Source organism: Tympanuchus pallidicinctus, unplaced genomic scaffold (assembly GCF_026119805.1).
Source record: "Tympanuchus pallidicinctus isolate F22 unplaced genomic scaffold, pur_lepc_1.0 scaffold5, whole genome shotgun sequence".
Taxonomy (NCBI): Eukaryota; Metazoa; Chordata; class Aves; order Galliformes; family Phasianidae; genus Tympanuchus; species Tympanuchus pallidicinctus.
The window spans coordinates 59,672,542-59,690,591 of NW_026294769.1; the positions used below are offsets into that span (position 1 = coordinate 59,672,542).

Genomic DNA, 18,050 nt, shown 5'->3' on the forward strand with positions numbered 1-18,050 from the left:
AGATATCAAGGGATTACAGTTTCTTTCTTTGACATTTGCAATTTGCTCAGTGAATTTCAAGGGAGGTGAATCTTTTTGTATTTCGTGAGTCACACCTCCCCTTGTCAGCAGGAGTCGCGACTGTGATCGAGTCAAAGACTCGGAGGAATAATGCACGCCTATCACTGAGATCTTTCTTAACAAATACCGTTGTACTTGGAGGTAAAATTGGCTAATATGCTAATTACAATCAATAAGCATTACAAGTAAGATAATATTAGGCAACAGCTACTCCAAAGAGTAGAAGAATAAAATAAAAATATAGAAAATGGGAAAAAAGATGGATATACAGCATATAAAGCAAAGATGGATATACAGACACAGCAAAGCAAAGCAGTTCACTGCTCCTTGATCCAGTGATGTCTTGGAATCCTAGTAGTGCTAGGCTGCTCGGGATTGTATTGATTAGATGATGACTAATGCCAACAGTACAAACTTTTACTTACAGTCCAAAGTGGTCGAACCCGCTCTTTTGGAGTGACACCTTCTGGCTTTGGCATCGCCTTTGTTCCCGTTTTCCGGGCTTCATAAATTTAAATCTTTCCTTCAGAGGATACAGTGTCTCATCTCCCAGGTTCCTGTATCAAGCTGGAATTATTTGTTCCCAGGCCAAGTCTTTAACCAGTTAACACTCTGGGGCCCTCCTATTCGAAGGCAAACAACTCCAAAGAAATGCTTTCAAATGTAAAACTGCCCACTGAGTGATGCTGATTGCTTTGTGCTGATCGGAGACATTTCTTACTGGTCTCAGACAACATCTCAGTACTGATGCTAATTAAAGAAATCTTCAGGTGAGTTTTTGTCTGGTCAAAATAAAAGGCAAAATGTTTGCATGTTCAGACACTTTAATAAGAAGAGATGTCATAATTTATTCCAATTTTTAATGCTGGAGGGGAACTTTTTTGAAAGGTTGCAGATTTTTCCACTTTACTGAATTGCAAGATAGATATTACTGGAGTTACTATTCATAATGTAGTAGAGCGGATTCTATTATGTATTGCCGAAGATTCGAAGAGTGCATTTTTGTGATATGACTGTGAAAAATGATACTTCACAGAATTTGCATTATTACATGCTGAATGAAAAACTAAAATGCTTTTCTGATTTTTATCTGTGTACAGCTTGTTTCCCAAATATATTTAATGTCTGTCCTATGCTTTCAATGCTGTATGCTTCACTTTTGTTCCTCTTAGTTTTTCTCTTTCACTGCTTACCATGTCATCTAACAAATTACTTATCTTTCATTTTCAGCCTACACTTTCAGTTCTATTTTGAAAAAAATATATATATTTCATAATTTTTATTTTTACAGAATGTAAAGCTTAATCTTAAAAATAACCTGCACTACCATTGGAATCAGTGGAATTTTACTAAATTCCCTACATTGCAGAGGTGTAATTGAGCAAAATTTCTAGAAAATAGGCTTTAAGCAAAGAATCAAATAAAATTCTGCTGAGAAATCAGTATTTCTTTGGTAGCTGAATAAAATTTTTGTTAAGTCTGTCAAAATGAAATTTTGTTCTTTGTGGTTAAGGAAATATAAAATATTGCTAAAAAGTGACTGGAGGGAAGAGACATATATGTTAATACTGCAGCCTTACTGAATTGATTTCATGGTTTATGTATTAAAATTGTATTAATATCATGAAAATATATACAGCATAAGTATGCATGGTAAAACACACACTGTTCTCAAAGAAGTATTTCTTTCTAATAATGTGAAGTTATTGCTAAGGTTGATAATAAAAACCAATACCATACAATTGATGTAATAGTGTTCATCAGAACCCAAATCTGTGACTTCCTGAAGTCTCCAAATTTTTCCAAATTAAATTCTAAAGTTTATATTTGTTCACCTAAAACTGTTAGATTAGAGGAAACCTACTGATGTTTGATTTTATTGAAAAAAAAACAAAACAACATAAAATACAACAGAAAAGAGATATTCATAATTATCTAGAAGCTGAAACAAATAAACCGAACTCTTTAACGGATTCTTAGACCGGTGGTTATGTTGGTTAAAGTAAGACAGACACTGTCTTTCTCATTCCAACTAACCTACATTGTTTTTTTCTTTTTTTTTTTTTTTTTTCCTCTTTTCATTTTCTTGCTTAATTATTATTTGTCAAATTCACATTCAGAATGTCACCTGGAAGTCTGCAGTGTTTGTTTGAGATTAGTTAGTGCTGAGGAAAGTGAATACTGAATTACTTTCTAAATACATGAGGGTTTGAAGTTTAGAGAAAGTGATGGAGTACTCATTTGAACATGCACTGTGCATTATGCTAAGTAAATTTAACACATAACCTTCTTTATCAGACACTCCTTTTTATGCAGGAGCATGTAGCTTAACTGCTGGAGATATACATCCTTTTTAACATCTTTTTTCTTTGCTTTCCAATAGGGACCCATTTGTTCTGGCAGGTTCTAAACTTATTTTCAATATATATCAAAGCAATTGATTTCTTAACATACTTCTCAAAATATATAGTGACTTTAAGAATGGTGATTAAGTGCTCAGTTAGTCTTCTTCTCTGTTTACTTTTGCTTATGGTCTTGATTCTTTGCAGAATTAGGTTTTTGCAGAAGTATATGACAAATATCTTCTCTGTTATCTTTTCTATTATCTTCAGGGTGAACCAAAAGTTAAAGCATATTAATGTGGGCATTATCCAAGTGCCTCTTGAATACAGACAGTAATCAGCCACTTCTCTGGGAAGCATATTCCAGGTTTTGATCATCCTCATTGTAAATAATTTTTTTTCTTAATGTCCAGTCTGATATATGGTAGTCTGCTTCATTTCTGCAACAGTTCCAGTATCGTTACAAAACGTGTTGCAGCCTTCACGATTGTCATTATTACAGAACATCATGAGACTGTTGTGTTTGGGAAGCATGCTTCAAGCTTTGGTACACTAGCAGAGGAAGCTGTGCCCTTTCTCTTGAATTCTAAAATATTTCTTACACATTACTGCTATTATGATTTCAAGTCTATATGTCATCTTTAAATAGTAATTTCAGCTGAGATCTAATACATTTCCTTTTTTGTTGGTCTTGAAAGTACTTTGGGGTATACTTTGTCTTGAGAACTTTGTGTTCATACTTTTATTTTCACCAGCTAAGCTCAGCAGTAAAACCATATTTGGATGCATCATTGTCTTAATTTGTAAGACATATGACACTTGATTCAGGAAAAGTGGTTTCTCTCTGATGACTCTGCTACTCTATTCCACACCTCTACAAGTATGTTGTAGCTTGGCATGTATGAGAGTGAAGCATGTTGTCTTGGCACTGTAATACTTTTTTGTGTCAAATTTCAGCCAAGTACTTCAGTGTTTTCATCTTAGCAGGAATATTAATCATTACCTGTACTTCTTCACAGTTTTCTTTAATAAATCTTGTTAATAATTAATGTCATTCTTTTGATAACTTCAAGATAAGCTAGGAAAGATTTAATAACTTTTCTCCAAATGAACTACAGAGGTCTAAATATCTATTACTGTAATTAATGTTCAGATGTGAAGTTGAACATATTTCAAGTAATGTTTTACGTGTGCTTCTGATAAATAGTGTTTACAATACTAATAATTAATCAATGTTTTATCTACATGCCCATATGCATAAAGGAGAAACTCCCCCAGGTGAATTTAAATTTCACTATTATTGGAGATAAACAGGAGAAACTGTGAGCTGTACCTCAAGTAAAGGGCAAAAACACTTGACAGAAGCAAAACTGATACCATCACATTGGCCTGTATGTACTTCCAGGGCTGAAGTTCCACCATGATGATGATGCCGGATGCAGGCAGCATTCATAGAAATGCAGAGATGTGCTATGGTTTTCCAAACTGAGCTTCTTCCAGTCATGTTGCTCATCATATTGCTATTGTAATTTTCTCTTGAGTAGAATTCCTAACCTAACATTGAATAGCTGTGCCACGCAAAAAAAGTGTAGTTCTGTAATATGATTCTCATTGTAAATACAGAAATCTCCAAGGTGTTTACTCTTCATCTCTTGGGTAAAATTAATTTTTTCAGTTATGTACTTTTCACAGTATGAAAATATATATTTTCAAATAACTGATATATCAAAACATCATTAGAAACACTTCATTTATTTCAGATGGCAGTTCTAGATGTGTCCAACTTTAAAAAGTACATGAATAGCTATTCATATTCACATACATGATAGTAGACTTTCAGATGCTGAAGCTTTAACTGCATTCATGACAATATATTCTTCTCTATTTTCAAACCTGTAATTTCAAGGGATAGGAGACTTCTAAGATGGTTCTTACATTACCATAGAGCCTATCAGTACTTTTCCAGTACACAGTGTTCCTAAGATTCACACTATTCACTTTAAGCATGAGAGAAACAGAGCAGAAAAACAAAATGTTCCCTTAATGTTATATTTTTAAAATTTATATTTTTATAATTTATATTTTTTAAATTTAAGAATGTAAACAATGCTTTAGAAAGTACTACAATAAATATTACTACATTCTTTCATATTATTTTTTTCTGAACTTCATTATGTGTAACTTTGAACTTCTGCATTTGATTCATTTTGTGTTCTTGAGATGCAATATATAAAAAACCAGTATTTTTAAGGTGTAAAAGCTACTTTTAATTTTTCAGTCTGAAATGCTGTTTTTGGCTAAATTACCATATTTTTCTAGTTCTATTTTTGTCTGAAAAGAAGATAGTAGCTTACTCTATGAACACTGTTTAGCATATGCTTTACTGTGGCAAAGGTTTCTACTGAAGCTTTGCTTGCTTAATCAACACCAGAAAGTTTATTTGCATTATTATAATAGCTAAAGATCCCCAGTCTAGTAAGCATGACATGTAAGATGGTCATGATTGAAATTCAGTCCACTGAATTCCCAAAAAGAGATTAAAATGTGCAGAAGATCATGATTTCACTGATATCACTCGGGGAGCACACTAGTGTGAAATGTGAAATAAAAAATTAGTATGTTATTTCCAAAGCCTTCGCTATATTAGATGTTTTGGTACAAAACTTGTGGAGGAATAGATGCTTTGTGTTTAATTATTTTCCTGATTAATAAGAAACTCCATTTATTCTAACACTCTCTAGACTTTACTGAACTAGATATTTGTTGAAACCTTAGCTGTTTCAAGAAACTTACCCTGTCCACCATACTTAGCATCTCAAGTGTACTTGGCAAACCTTATCAGAAATTGAAAAGTGGGGTCTCTGCAAGTTCTAAGCAATGATATTTATTTTTCTTTAACACACTGTTTAAATTCTAATAGTAAATATTTTCAAAGTGATGAGGTATGGTGTGAGTTAAGGATATATTTCTGATGATATTTCTATCAGTTTGTGCTATCCTTCCTTTTCAGCAACTAAATTATGCTTAATAATAATTTGTACTTAGATTATAACTTAAAGGATTAGTTAAGTGTATTATTTTATTCTTTTCATTTTGAAATTGTAAAGTAGTTAGAGACAGAATCATATCTAATATGCCTCTATTTTGGAGAGAGACAATATCCCTTGATCAAAAGTAAGGTAAGATTACAGTTTATTAAATTTCATTGAGGACAGAATGTCCTTAGCAAGAATTCTACTCTTATTTATGCTGCTTTCTTTTTATCTCATCTTTTCATTTGCTGAAGATTATAACTGTTCTTTCACTATTATTTTTTCCCTCAACATCCCAGAAGTCCCAGACAAAGGTGATAAGACAGGAAACAGAACAAGATTACTAATCTTTTTGGGACTGTAATGTTACTCTTACTTAAGTATTCTGTGATGCATTCTTAGAAGTATTTCATTTGGAAATTAGTTGCTAGGAGTATTTGGAATTGTAGTTTACTGTATTAAAAGATTTTGTTACAAAGACAATAGTGCATAGTACTCTTTTTGAGAAATGCTTAGGTTCTTGTCTACTTCCCTATCTACTGGTAGTGAAATACAATATCAGGTGCAGAATGCAGCAGCATTATTAGTCTTTCAATTCCTGGAGAGTACAGTGGAAGTCAGCTGTATTATATATGAACATGTAGGACAAAGGGATGCTTTAGAAAAACAGGTTTTTCATCTTGCTTTTCTTCTCTATAGAATATTTAAAACTGAAGTTCTACCTTCTCTTCAGGCCAAATGCAGATCTTTGTGTATTTGAGTCACATTTGCTGTTATCCTTTTTTTCATCTTACCATCTCATATTGCTTTGCTTCTTGAAATGCACACTTGTTTATTGGCTATATGGTTCTTATGTGATTTTCTCTGCCCTTTCTTCTATTGTATTGATGTATCATGGTATTATAAAAACAAACCACTGACCCCACAAACCTTTTGCATTAGATTTGGATTTTTTCATTGAATTTCTTGTTGAAGCTTTTTGGTAAGGAATGAATATGAGTAATTTAAAATACCAAATCTTCTCGTAAACAATGGAAGTTTGTTTATCAGTTGTTGGAGTGTACCTTCTAAATTATGATTAATTCAGAAAATATGTTCTCCTATCTGCAAAATGGAAAAGATATAGTTCTAATAGTATATCTTAAATTTAGTAGTAAGAGCCATGCAGTTTGTGTCTAAGAATCAGCATCTAAGCAACTAAAGCAAGTCACTGAGGAGTACACACACTGTGTTTACATGCTCTGTTCTTTGTTCTTTGATGATTTATCCTTTTTTTTTTTTTTTTAAATATTCTATGCAGTTCTATAAATTAATTGATTCTTTATCATGATCTTGCATTAGATATTGCCTGTCAAGCCCTGAGAGGAGTGACAGACCTGACTGTCCCTGCCTATCCCTACATTGGTGAGAACCCAGGATCTCTTTCCAGACCCTGGGGCCATCAACTCCTGCCCAGTGAGGCCCCACTCAGGGTTGGTTTCCAGCTCTCCACAGCCCAAACCTGGTTGGCTGTGTGCCTTACTGAGATGCATTTCTAGCCTCACCTCATGCTTGCCTCTGCCCCAGATGGGGTGTCAAGTGCCTGAGATGGAAGCTGAGTAGAAAGCAATTCTGAATATGGAAGGACAAGTGTATAGATAGAAGGAAAACTGGGAAGAAGTGGGAGAAAAATAGAAAAAAACTGAAAAGCCAAGTCCTACCTTTGCATTAGAGTAGACACGGATTAGCTCCACTGAAGTAATCATCCTGTGTCCTAGAAATGCACAAACGTTGTGACCAGATGGCCAGCCAGAGACACTGAAAAGAAAAAATAACCAAGATATATATATAAGTAGCAAAGTTTTCTCTTGGACTGATGCGAGGCAAGAGGGGAGGTGGACACAGAAGACCACCCTACCCTATGTGGCAAGGCAATGTGTCATTGAGCTAGTAAAGTTGGAGCAAGTTTTTTTTCAAGGTAATTTCATTACATTCGGATGTTTACTTTCAACTAAATTTAAATATTAAATTATGTCTTTCTAATTGCATTTCCTGCCACACTAGAGTGGAAAGTATACTGTATAAATAAAATATTAAATCTTTACTCTTAATTTTAGGATAGCACGTCAGAAGAAAAAAAGGAAAAGAAAAAAAGATAAATATCTACAGTATTTATCTAGCTTTTCTGCTTGAAAAGCATTTGGCAAAGAAATGGGATAGGATTATTTGTTCTGCTTTCCCTTAGAAACAGGTTGGGCTCAAAGGACATTCTAGCATTTCACAGTCACTTAAGTAAAGTGTATTTGTCGTATCACTGTAAAAATCTACCTACTGTAGAAGTACTCTTTCCTCTGTTGGGAGTCTCAGCTGTTGGTCTGATAAAATTGACTTTTGCAATTAAGAGGAAACAGTTTGAATGTTTAATTTACAACTGCATATTTTGCTCTTGTTCTGCTATACTTTTCTTAAGCTGTAATTAGTTCTGTCACCTTAAACCTCTGTGATGTGGCTTTAATTTTAGAATCAGACATGAGATGAGAGTTTCCAGTTGGCCTGGTTGGAACAGGAGGTTTGGTACATACAAGGAACTGAGATTTGTTTGTTTTTGACATATCAAAGATTTCCCAGTGTCATAGTAGAAAAGTTTAGCTGCTTTTTCAGTGCTGTGGCATCTTGAACATTGCTAGGTTGCACCCACATTCCCTACTCATATTTGCACGACAATGAATAACTAAAATCCATGAAAGATTTGTTTCCTTTGTAAATTAAAAATAAATTTGGTAAAAGCAGAGCTAGTAAAAATGTATTCTGTCTCCAAGAAATAAAATCTGCTTTTTAACAAGTTTGAATGAACAGGAGTGTCCCAATGTTTTGTTTAAGAGAATGAAGAGAAAATGTTCTTAGAATTGTCCAATGTCAGGACGCAGGTTCAAAAATGAGTTCAAATCACCATTATGACAGATGCTGACCAAAGATTCCAAAATTAACTTCACTAAAGTAGTGCTATATTCAAAAACATGTACTCCATTTTCCTCCTCTCTCTTCTCCTTTACCCTGAATTGCTGAACTTGAAAATCTTTCAGATAAATGTTATAACTGACAAATATGCTATAAATAAAATAGCTCCAACTTAAGAAAATCCTAGTATTCAAGAAGATGTTATTTTAGTTTTGATGCTTCAATGATAATTTGATACAGACTAATGCCTTTTCAGTGTCCTAGATTCTACAACATGTTGTTTACAAATACATGGTGAAGGTTTAACAAAATGAAGTGGCCATTATGTAACTAATTTATAGATCAGGAAGAAAAGTAAGAGCGGTTCAATAGGCTATGTAGAAACATATAAAAATATGAGTAGTATCAAGCAGACTCATCACTGAGGAAAGAAGTCATCTCCCTACCTCATCAGTGTCCTCATCCCAGCAAAAAATTCTGAGTACTGATGATTCGTTGCAGCCCCTTCTTAAGGAGGATCATCAACTTTACTCAAGGCTCAGAGGGGCGTTAAAAAGCTGAGCGTAAAAATGTGATGAATTTCCCTATGTTATTAATTAGGTTGTTTTTTTTTTTTAAAAAATAATTTAAATAGGTAATTTGATTCACCAGTGCCTCTGTGAAGAGAGATTTAAGCCAGGTAAGATATTTCTGGTAAATTTAAATAGTGTTAGATGCCAAATGTGGGCAATTGGATTGACCCTGTATTTCCATACAAAGGACACAATACATATAAACACTATGTATATTCATGTATAACATTGCTGATGCTAAAAAAAACTGAGTCATAATCATCTAAAAGCACTTGTGAAACCAAGTTGTAGTGGTTTCACTGTGATGGACAGCTGAGCTCCATCACACAACTCTCTCTCTCTCCCTCTCCTCATAAGGACAAGGCGAGAAATTATGATGAAAAAAGGCTCACACCTTGAGATAGGGAAAAGTAAGTTACCCTCACAGGAAGAAAAGACTCAATAGAAGGAAGAATCATGTAATTTACTACCTATTAGTATCAGACTAGAGCAGTGAGAAACTAATAGCAAACTAATAACACCTTGTCCTACATGCACTCCCATAGAATAACAGAATCATAGAATGGCCTGGGTTGAAAAGGACCACAATGCATCTAGTTTCAACCCCTCTGCTATGCGCAGGTTGCCAACCACCAGACCAGGCTGCCCAGAGCCACATCCAGCCTGCTCTGCAATGCCTCGTGGGATGGGGCATTCACAACCTCTTTGGGCAACCTGTTCCAGTGCATGTTCCTCGTGCTGTGGCCTCCTTCAGGCCACGTTCACTGCTGCACCTCGGGCTCTTCCATGGCTGCATGTGGAGATCTGGTCCATGTGGGGCCCATGGGTTGCTGGGGGTCAATCTGCTCCACCATAAACTTCCTGGGCTGCAGAGAAATTCTGCTCTTGTGCCTCTGGCACTTTCTGCCCTCTGCAACACTAACTTTGGAGTCTGCAAGGCTCATTACATATTTTCTTATTCCTTTCTCCTAGCATTTAGTTTTCTCCCTTTCTTTAAATCTGGTCTCCAGCAGACACACTCAGAGTGTCTCATGGCTCAGATTTGGCCATCAGCAGGTCCCTTTTGGATCCAGATCCAGCTTATCTAACATGGGACAGATCTTACACTCTTCTTACAGAAGCCAGTCCTGCAGCTTCCCACTAAAAAATCTTGCTGGATAAGGCCATGACATAGATAGAGAAAAAATGTGTATATACCTGTGTATATATGTATAATGTATATTTATATGTTTAAGTCTACAAATTAGCAGAGTAAACTATACCAGCTTTCAATTACCAAATCCTTTCTCCATGTCATCTTTTTTTTCCTTGTACATGAATAGCAAGACATAGTAAAATTTGCCTGGGCAGATAAAAAAATATATATATTCAATCTGAAATATTTGGAATGTATGCACAGAATAAGTCAGGCATTTCTCAAAAAAGGCTGGATCTACTCTCCAGGATTACAGAGCCAGTTGGGCTCCTATTCCAGGTTCAAGATTTGCTGATTTCCTATCAATTTCAGTACCTTATGTTATCACAGAAGCATGGTAAGTTCATTATTGGTTCTTTGATGTGAACTCCGTTGAAATTCATGGAAACCAATGAGAAGACACAGCATTTCTCTATGAAAATCTGTGAACTAATATTATTTGTCCTCATTTACCAACAAATCAGTCAATTACATCTTTCCTTTTCTATAAGAATCAATTAATGAAAGTCATAAAATTGGATTTTTTTCTTTAAGGAAATTGCAGACAGCTGTGTATCAGAATCTGACTTTCTCAGCCTTTCTAGGCAGCTAAATTTCTCCTTTCAAAGAAATGCCTTTTTTCCCTCTTTCCTCATTTGGTGCTTATTTCTTCCTTTTTCATTTAAATGACTTCCGCGCTGCTTATGCATGTAAGTGGTTATTTCTTCCTTCTCTTTCTCTCTCTCTCTCTCTCTCTCTCTCTCTTTTTTTTTTCTTAATGGAAAAAGGTAGTACAGACCAAAAATTAACCTTGAGATGCTAGGAGAAGCAATGACAGAAGTGATGGGTAAATGGATCACAAGGAAGAACTTCCAGGAATACACTTCTTTTATTATAATAAAGAGGGAAACAAAATCACTGCAAATAGCAATAAAAGAAACTGAATTAATTATTCATGGAAACAGTAGTTTTTATTTAGAGAGAGAAAAATTTATTGAAGATTACTCTGCATGTCTCTGTAGGGGAAATTTGATATTACAAATAATCCTAGTTTAGATCTTAATATTAGAAGTGGTACAGATTCTCAGGTACAGTAATCTGCTAATTTTTAATCAATTTAGGATTGCAGTCATAAAATATTATGAGATATGTGAACTTTGAGTTAATATTTTTTGAGCAACAGATAGGGAAGACCTCAAGAATTTGCTTCTAACATTTTTTTTAATTTTTTTTTTTTAAATGAGTTTAATGTATACATCCACTATATTTTTTAAGGTTGAATATTCACTTCCACTGACAGAAAGTAGGCTTCATAAATCGATATGTTGATACTGGTTAAGTAGAATTTAGTCCTGTTTTCTGCAAGGCTTTTATCAGTTCTGTCTTGGACTCATGTTGTGACTTTAATGAGGACTGAGTTTTTGAACCCTTGTGACTGTCAAAGGTAGCATGCTGTTTTTTTCATTAGGCTCATCTTGGTAACTGCTAACTTCTTAGTGAGAAGCAGCAATTAAATCAAGTCTTAGAATTTCTACTCAGTAGCAATATATTTAGATTTATTTAATCTTCTAGTAATCTCTAGAAGATAATATTTATGTTATGTGATTCCTTCTTCTATTCACTTGAAAGCTGTGTATATTGCTTTGCTTCTGGCCAGATGCAGATGTTAATAAGGATAAAACAATGTTCAGATATTAAAACAGTTTGTTTTAAATCGGATTCCTACTGATTTATACTGAGGTTTTTACTATGTATAGTCATTCCTACTGTACCTGCTAAGGTGCTTCTAAAGTGGGGCTTATTGTTTGAAGTAATGATGAATTGTCACAGTGAAGATTAGATTTGATGTCACAAATAAAATTAAACTAATTTCAAAATAGTTGAGTGTTTTATAGAAAAATTGCAACAGTATGAAAAATTCTATCCAATATTGAGCATTCCTAAAATACTATACTGTGATATGAATAAGGTATGAATGATATTCATCCTTATAGCTGTCACTTTTTTATCCTGTATAGACATTTCTGACCCTTGTTTTCACTTCTTTTGTTCCACATGCTTCTGTTTATTGCCAACTATTCTTTTCTGTCTATCTTGATCTATGCCATCTATGTCTGCCAGATGAATGCATTTTGTTTTTGTTTGTAATCTACCTTGCAGGTATTCCTTCTTCTCTTTGCATTATTTTATTATTCTTAGCATATTAGCAGGGTAGAGCTGCCATACAGGGGAATCAGTAAAAGCAGAACACTGTCATTTTGATGTGAATTCATTTTACACCTACTGCACACTCAAGTAGTATCTTGCCTGGAAAGAATGTCTCTCTGGCAACTTATTCCAGCCCACTAAATCTGAGTCATACTCTTTCCATTTTTCAAGTGGTCGGACTGTGTCTCTACTACTCCTGTGGGTAGAACACCATGATGTGATCTGACTTCAGCTAGACTTGCACACCAAAGTTCTTGCTCCCTGGCTGCCAACCAAATAACAGATTTGACATGTACAGAGTTTTGCTTTTGGAGCTTGAAGGCAGTAAGAATGTGCAATGACAGAAGAATGATTTATGATTTATTTGTCTGAAGGATAAAGCATTCAGTATGTTTATGACAAATGGTATTAACCATATCTGGCATTTCAGTGAAGCCTGTAGGTAGATATGATGTAGCCTTACTAAATCCTGTAATTTGCATTGTCTCTTTGGGGACAAAGTGTGTCCCAATTTGAATTGCCCTTACTATTCCAGTGTCACAGTCCAGAAGTTGTGGGGCAGATTGTTCAGCTGGCAAGCATGTATTCTCTTTTAAATCTTCCCGTTAAAAACTATGGGCCAGAAGAGAATGATGTGTTGAACAGTGGTCTGTGTCAGTCTTGAGTTTAATACTTGGATTCATCTGTAATACATGCCACAGCCTAAGTATGTCAGTTTGTATTTGCTTAACACAAAAATGAAATATGTACAGTTATAGGAAGAAAAAAGTCGAAAGATTTTCAAATGATCTTGAATCATTTGTTACTCACACTGATCAAAAAATGATCTTGAGATTTTCAAATGCTTTTTGAGAAAGATGAAAGTTAGTAAACATAATTGCAATGTAATATATTCAGAATAATTACTTGCACAAATACACACTATGTAAAAAAGCCTGCAGAATGGTGTAGAAATGGATCATAAAATGAAACAGGCTTCAGTGTGGTCTCACCACTGTGGAACATGTATAAAGAGAAATAATGCCAAAAATATTGTGTGAATAATACTTCGATAAGGCTTGGGAGCTTTCAGAGTCTAGCTAGAGGAATATATGTAATTCTGAGCACTCCAGTTCAAGAAAGAAATGAATAAATTAGAAAAAGCCCAATGCACAAGAATGATCAGAAATAGAAAAAAATGCAGTCTGTGAGGAAAGGTGGAATGAATTGTTGATATATTTGAATATATGTGTGTCTGTGTATGAAGAGGTGAATGAGATAATATAGCCTTTCAGTGTACAAAAATTTCTGGAAAGGGAATATTCTGCATATTCTTTGTAGATTTAATCCAAAGTAATGGATAAACATTGTAGAGATGGGAGAAGATTTTCCTGACTGAATAAAGTAAAATAGCAGGATGAAGGCAGGGAGAGGCCATAGAGACTCTAGTCAATCTTTTGAAAACAAGATGGCTAAATGTCTTTTAGGAGTGACAGAAATAGAGTTCTGTCCGGAAAGGAGGATGTTACCTTTACTTTCTTATAGGTCTTTCTAAATTCTAATAATTTGGTTCTTCTCACAGGTATGAGACGTCCAAATATTTTATAATTCTTGAAAACAGATCTCTGCAGTGTTAATGCAAATCCAGTGATCGCTACATCATATAAAATAGCCTTTGTAAATGTGAGAGAATATTTTTTACCAACACATAAATAACTTTTGATTGAAATAAAGGAGAATGATTGGATATATAGTTATAGAAGAGCTATCCATAGCTATATTCCATCTGTGGTTTAACTGTAAGAAGATTTATAGACTATACTGTTTTTTATCATACTAGTTGTATAAGTCTTCTCCAAGTAAACTTATTATTTCACACCAAAGGAATTTTTCCAAACGACTTATTTCTTGTGACATCTTAATAAAATGTTTGCAATGAAGATTTTGGAAGACAGATAAATCCTTCAACAGCTTGTAGCAGGCGTCTGCCAGTCTGAAGGTAAGTGTGACTGTGCTGTTTGTGCCATCATTGTCACCACTGAATTGCTGTTCAGAGAAAGGCAGTGCTTTGGCTTGCAGAGTCTGTAGTTTAAAAATGGCTTGAGACTGTAATGCTATGGCAAACAACGTTAAAACTGCATGTTTAAGAAATGTGTCAAACAGCCCTTGTCAAGGAGGTTATTTTCCCCAGCTTGAAAATATCATGACATTTTTTGTTGAATAAAGGGCAGATTTTTTATGCATTTACTTGCAGAATTATGACACTTTTTGTATTTACAGAATATATTTCAGTTTGGCATTTTCCCCTTTAAGTTCTATGTATGACTCTGAGTTTAATGCTATTGTAGTTGTTATTCTTTTGTACATGGAAATGTTTGTGGGTTTAAATTGTGAGAAAATAAGCTATGTAGTTTATTTGTTATTGTATATATGATATCAGTTCTTTCTAAATTTAACTTATCTTTGAAAGATGTAATGGATAAAAAAGTTGTGTGTTTATAGAACTCAATGAGTTTAGAGTTTACTATGAGACTGTGGGCTTTCGTTAGTGTACCACAGCTTTCTTGCTGTTTTGTGTTTTCTATACAAAAGTTGACTACTTACTGGTAAAAATTATTTATTCATGTATGAGTATGATTTTCTTATGCAAATACTTCCTTTATGTAATTATACATGTTAGATATTGGTCACTTTTAATATTTCAAAATTCTCTGCCCCCTCTCCACACCCCCCCACCCCTTTTTTTTAGTATGTGATTAGATATAAGCAGGCTGCTGCCAATATCTAGAAATAATCAAATGAAATAGAAATGATTTTTGGGTCCTTTGAGTTGTGGATGAATTTTTCTTATCTGCTTATCTAATTATATACTTAAGTGATTGATTATAAAAGTATATTTATGAAAGTCTTTAGGGTAAAATAACTTAATGTTTATATTGTTTTATTAATCTTTGGGCTTATTGAAATCAGTTCTCAAGTGTGTCTTCACATGACAGATGTAAGTTCATTCAAAATTTTCCGAGGAGCACATCAATTTCGATTTGGAAAAAGAAAATTTGCAAATCTTTTAAATGAAGCATCAATTTCTGAAGTCATAAAATATTTTAATTTCTAGTTAGTATAAACATGCCTCCTTTTTGATGTTATTTAGAATAGCAGAGAATCACCACCTGTATTGAAGTGGGAGTGCACCACAGATCTTGCAGTTTGAAAATAGGCTATTGCTTTGTGGCTGTGTATACCTCTAAAGTAATAGTCCATAGTGATTTTTCTTCATAGACACTGAGAAAGTGATATATTATATTTAGCTAGAACTATGCAGCAGCCACTAGATTCTGTTGTTATTGTTAATGCTTCTTGGTTATAGTATGTATAAGTGGATACACAAAGTCCAGTCATGTGTACAGCTAATGCATGCACTTTCAGTTGTTTACCATAAGCTGATTTTTAGTTCTGTGGAACCACATGCAGGATAGGTGAGGATCTGAAAAGACCAATTAATGACAAGAAGAACAATAACAGAAAAACATGCAGTATCTTGATGATGCTTAAAAAAAATACCTAATTTGTTTTTCTAGAAGTATTTGGAGTATCACTTTATAGAGAAGTATCTCTTTATAGAGAAGCTTTGATTAGAAAGTACAAAGTAAACGAAACATAGTGGTACAAGCATTACGAAGTTAATGTGCTTTAATGAAATTTAGTATTTGTTTGTGTACTCTGTAAGAATTACCAATCATAAAAAAATCAACATATTCAGTAATGCCTAGAAAAAATATATTAGACAAAAGATGAAACGTAAATTTACAAGGATGGGGCTCTTGGAAATGTTTCCTTAGGCTCATTCTTCTGTTTATCTCACTCTCACAATTTGCCTTTGTTTACCCTTGAATTTCAGGTTTTAAATTGAGTACAGTACATATATTTGCCCAACCGTTTTTTTTGTCTAGTTTTTGATGAGCTTTATCTGCGTTACTTTTTAGTAATAAACGAACTCAGGATTATTGGTTCTGTTGAATAACCTGTAACCTTTCTAATCTCAGTATGAATAATCAGTAGACAAAATGAGTAATGTTTAATTAAGTCTGTCCAGTATGACAGGGAATGCATTTTTTCTTCCCCTTTCTCTTTCGCTGTGCTTGGCACAACCTTTTGTGTCTTATTATTTATTTGTAGTGTAGATCTTAAAAGCGAAAATCAGCTTTGGGACAGTAAAATCTGATTCACAGGAACTCATTGGAAATAATTGCAAAAGCCAATTGTAAAAGACTGCATTAGGAGTGGGATGTGCTTTTGAAAATACTGTAGTTAAGTATGTCAGGAAGAATCATAGATTCACCAAGGTTGGAAAAGAACCACAGGATCACCCAGTCCAACCATCCACCGATCACCAATAGTTCTCCCTAAACCATGTTCCCCGTCACAGCATCCAAACACTCCTTGAACACCTCCAATGTTGGTGACTCCACCACCTCCCTGGGCAGCCCATTCCAGTGCCTGACCACCCTTTCAGAGAAGTAGTATTCCCTAATATCCAGCCTGAATCTCCCCTGGCACAGCTTGAAGCCATTCCCTCTAGTCCTAAGAAGTATCTCCTGCTTTGTCTTTTTACCATAAATGCTGGAGTAGTATTCAGATCTGTTTTGAGTTTGTGATCAGGTTGAAAATAATTAATGCTGTATAGCAGCAGTCTGTGGCATGAGGAGAGCTAAAGTGTGGAGAAAAATAAAAAATAAAAAAATAACCGGAGTAAATGACCAGTGATTGTCAGTGTGCTGAAGTTCTGACATATCTTCACTAAACATGGTTGATTATAGCTTCAAAAGAAATATACAATAATAAGTAGGAGATTCATAATTTACTAAAGAACAGAAATACACTTACCCTTTGTGACTTCATTTTACATTATCATAACCTGAAAGACATGGCATCCAAGTGTCTTTTTGTGGAGTGCACAGTTCCAAATGAACTCGTGAGAGGACTCAAGGAGAATCAGCAGAAGCAGTCCATTGTGTAGCAATGTATTTCCATGTCATCTGCCTATTCTGGCACTAGAGATGTCAATCTATTCAGTCTTACAAAATGATCCCTCTAAAGCAAAAAGCCATGATGAGAATGATGTTCTCAAGAAATAGAAATCATCTTGTTAATTTTAATTTCTTTTGTTTTACCTTTAATTTCAGCTCTGCGATGTCAAACAATTTTATTGGAAAAAGCTGACCAACTCTACTAGTGGAATGATTTCCTCTAAAGAAAGAAAAAAAAAAAAAAATAAAATCAAAGATTTTAATGGAAAAGTACAGACATTTTTTGCTATCTGTTTACACAAAAAGAATCCTCTGTAGTCTACAGAACTCTCAATCTGGCATTCCTATTGTATGTTAAATTTTTGTATACATAGATACATAGATACATAGATACATATATATAAACAAAATAGAAGAGTAGAAGAGTATTTTTTTTTTTTCCCTGGGCTGCCCTAGAGGCATATGATACATCAAAAATAAATAAATAAATACAATTGTGTTACAGTGGATGATAACTTTTTCCCAGTAAAAGTTTATGGCTGATTATAAAAGAGCTAAGATATCAGTGGATTTAAAAATTCTTAAATTCTCATTGATCGCTTGCTATTGATTGCAATAAATTGATGTCTTTAAAATATCTCCCACCTATAGAGAAATATGTCAAAATAGCTTTTACCACTGGACATAAACTTTTATGTCAGTGATCACGACTGTTATTG

The 18,050-nt window shown here is 34.2% G+C and overlaps 1 protein-coding gene and 1 pseudogene across 1 annotated transcript in view; one reads left to right on the plus strand and one right to left on the minus strand.

Annotated features, from left to right (window-relative positions):
* LOC128091478 (heat shock transcription factor, Y-linked-like) overlaps positions 1-539 on the minus strand; it is a 38,530-nt pseudogene extending 37,991 nt beyond the window's left edge.
* Positions 1-18,050, plus strand: part of ENY2 (ENY2 transcription and export complex 2 subunit) — a 745,084-nt gene that overhangs the window by 416,056 nt on the left and 310,978 nt on the right. The window lies entirely within an intron of this gene.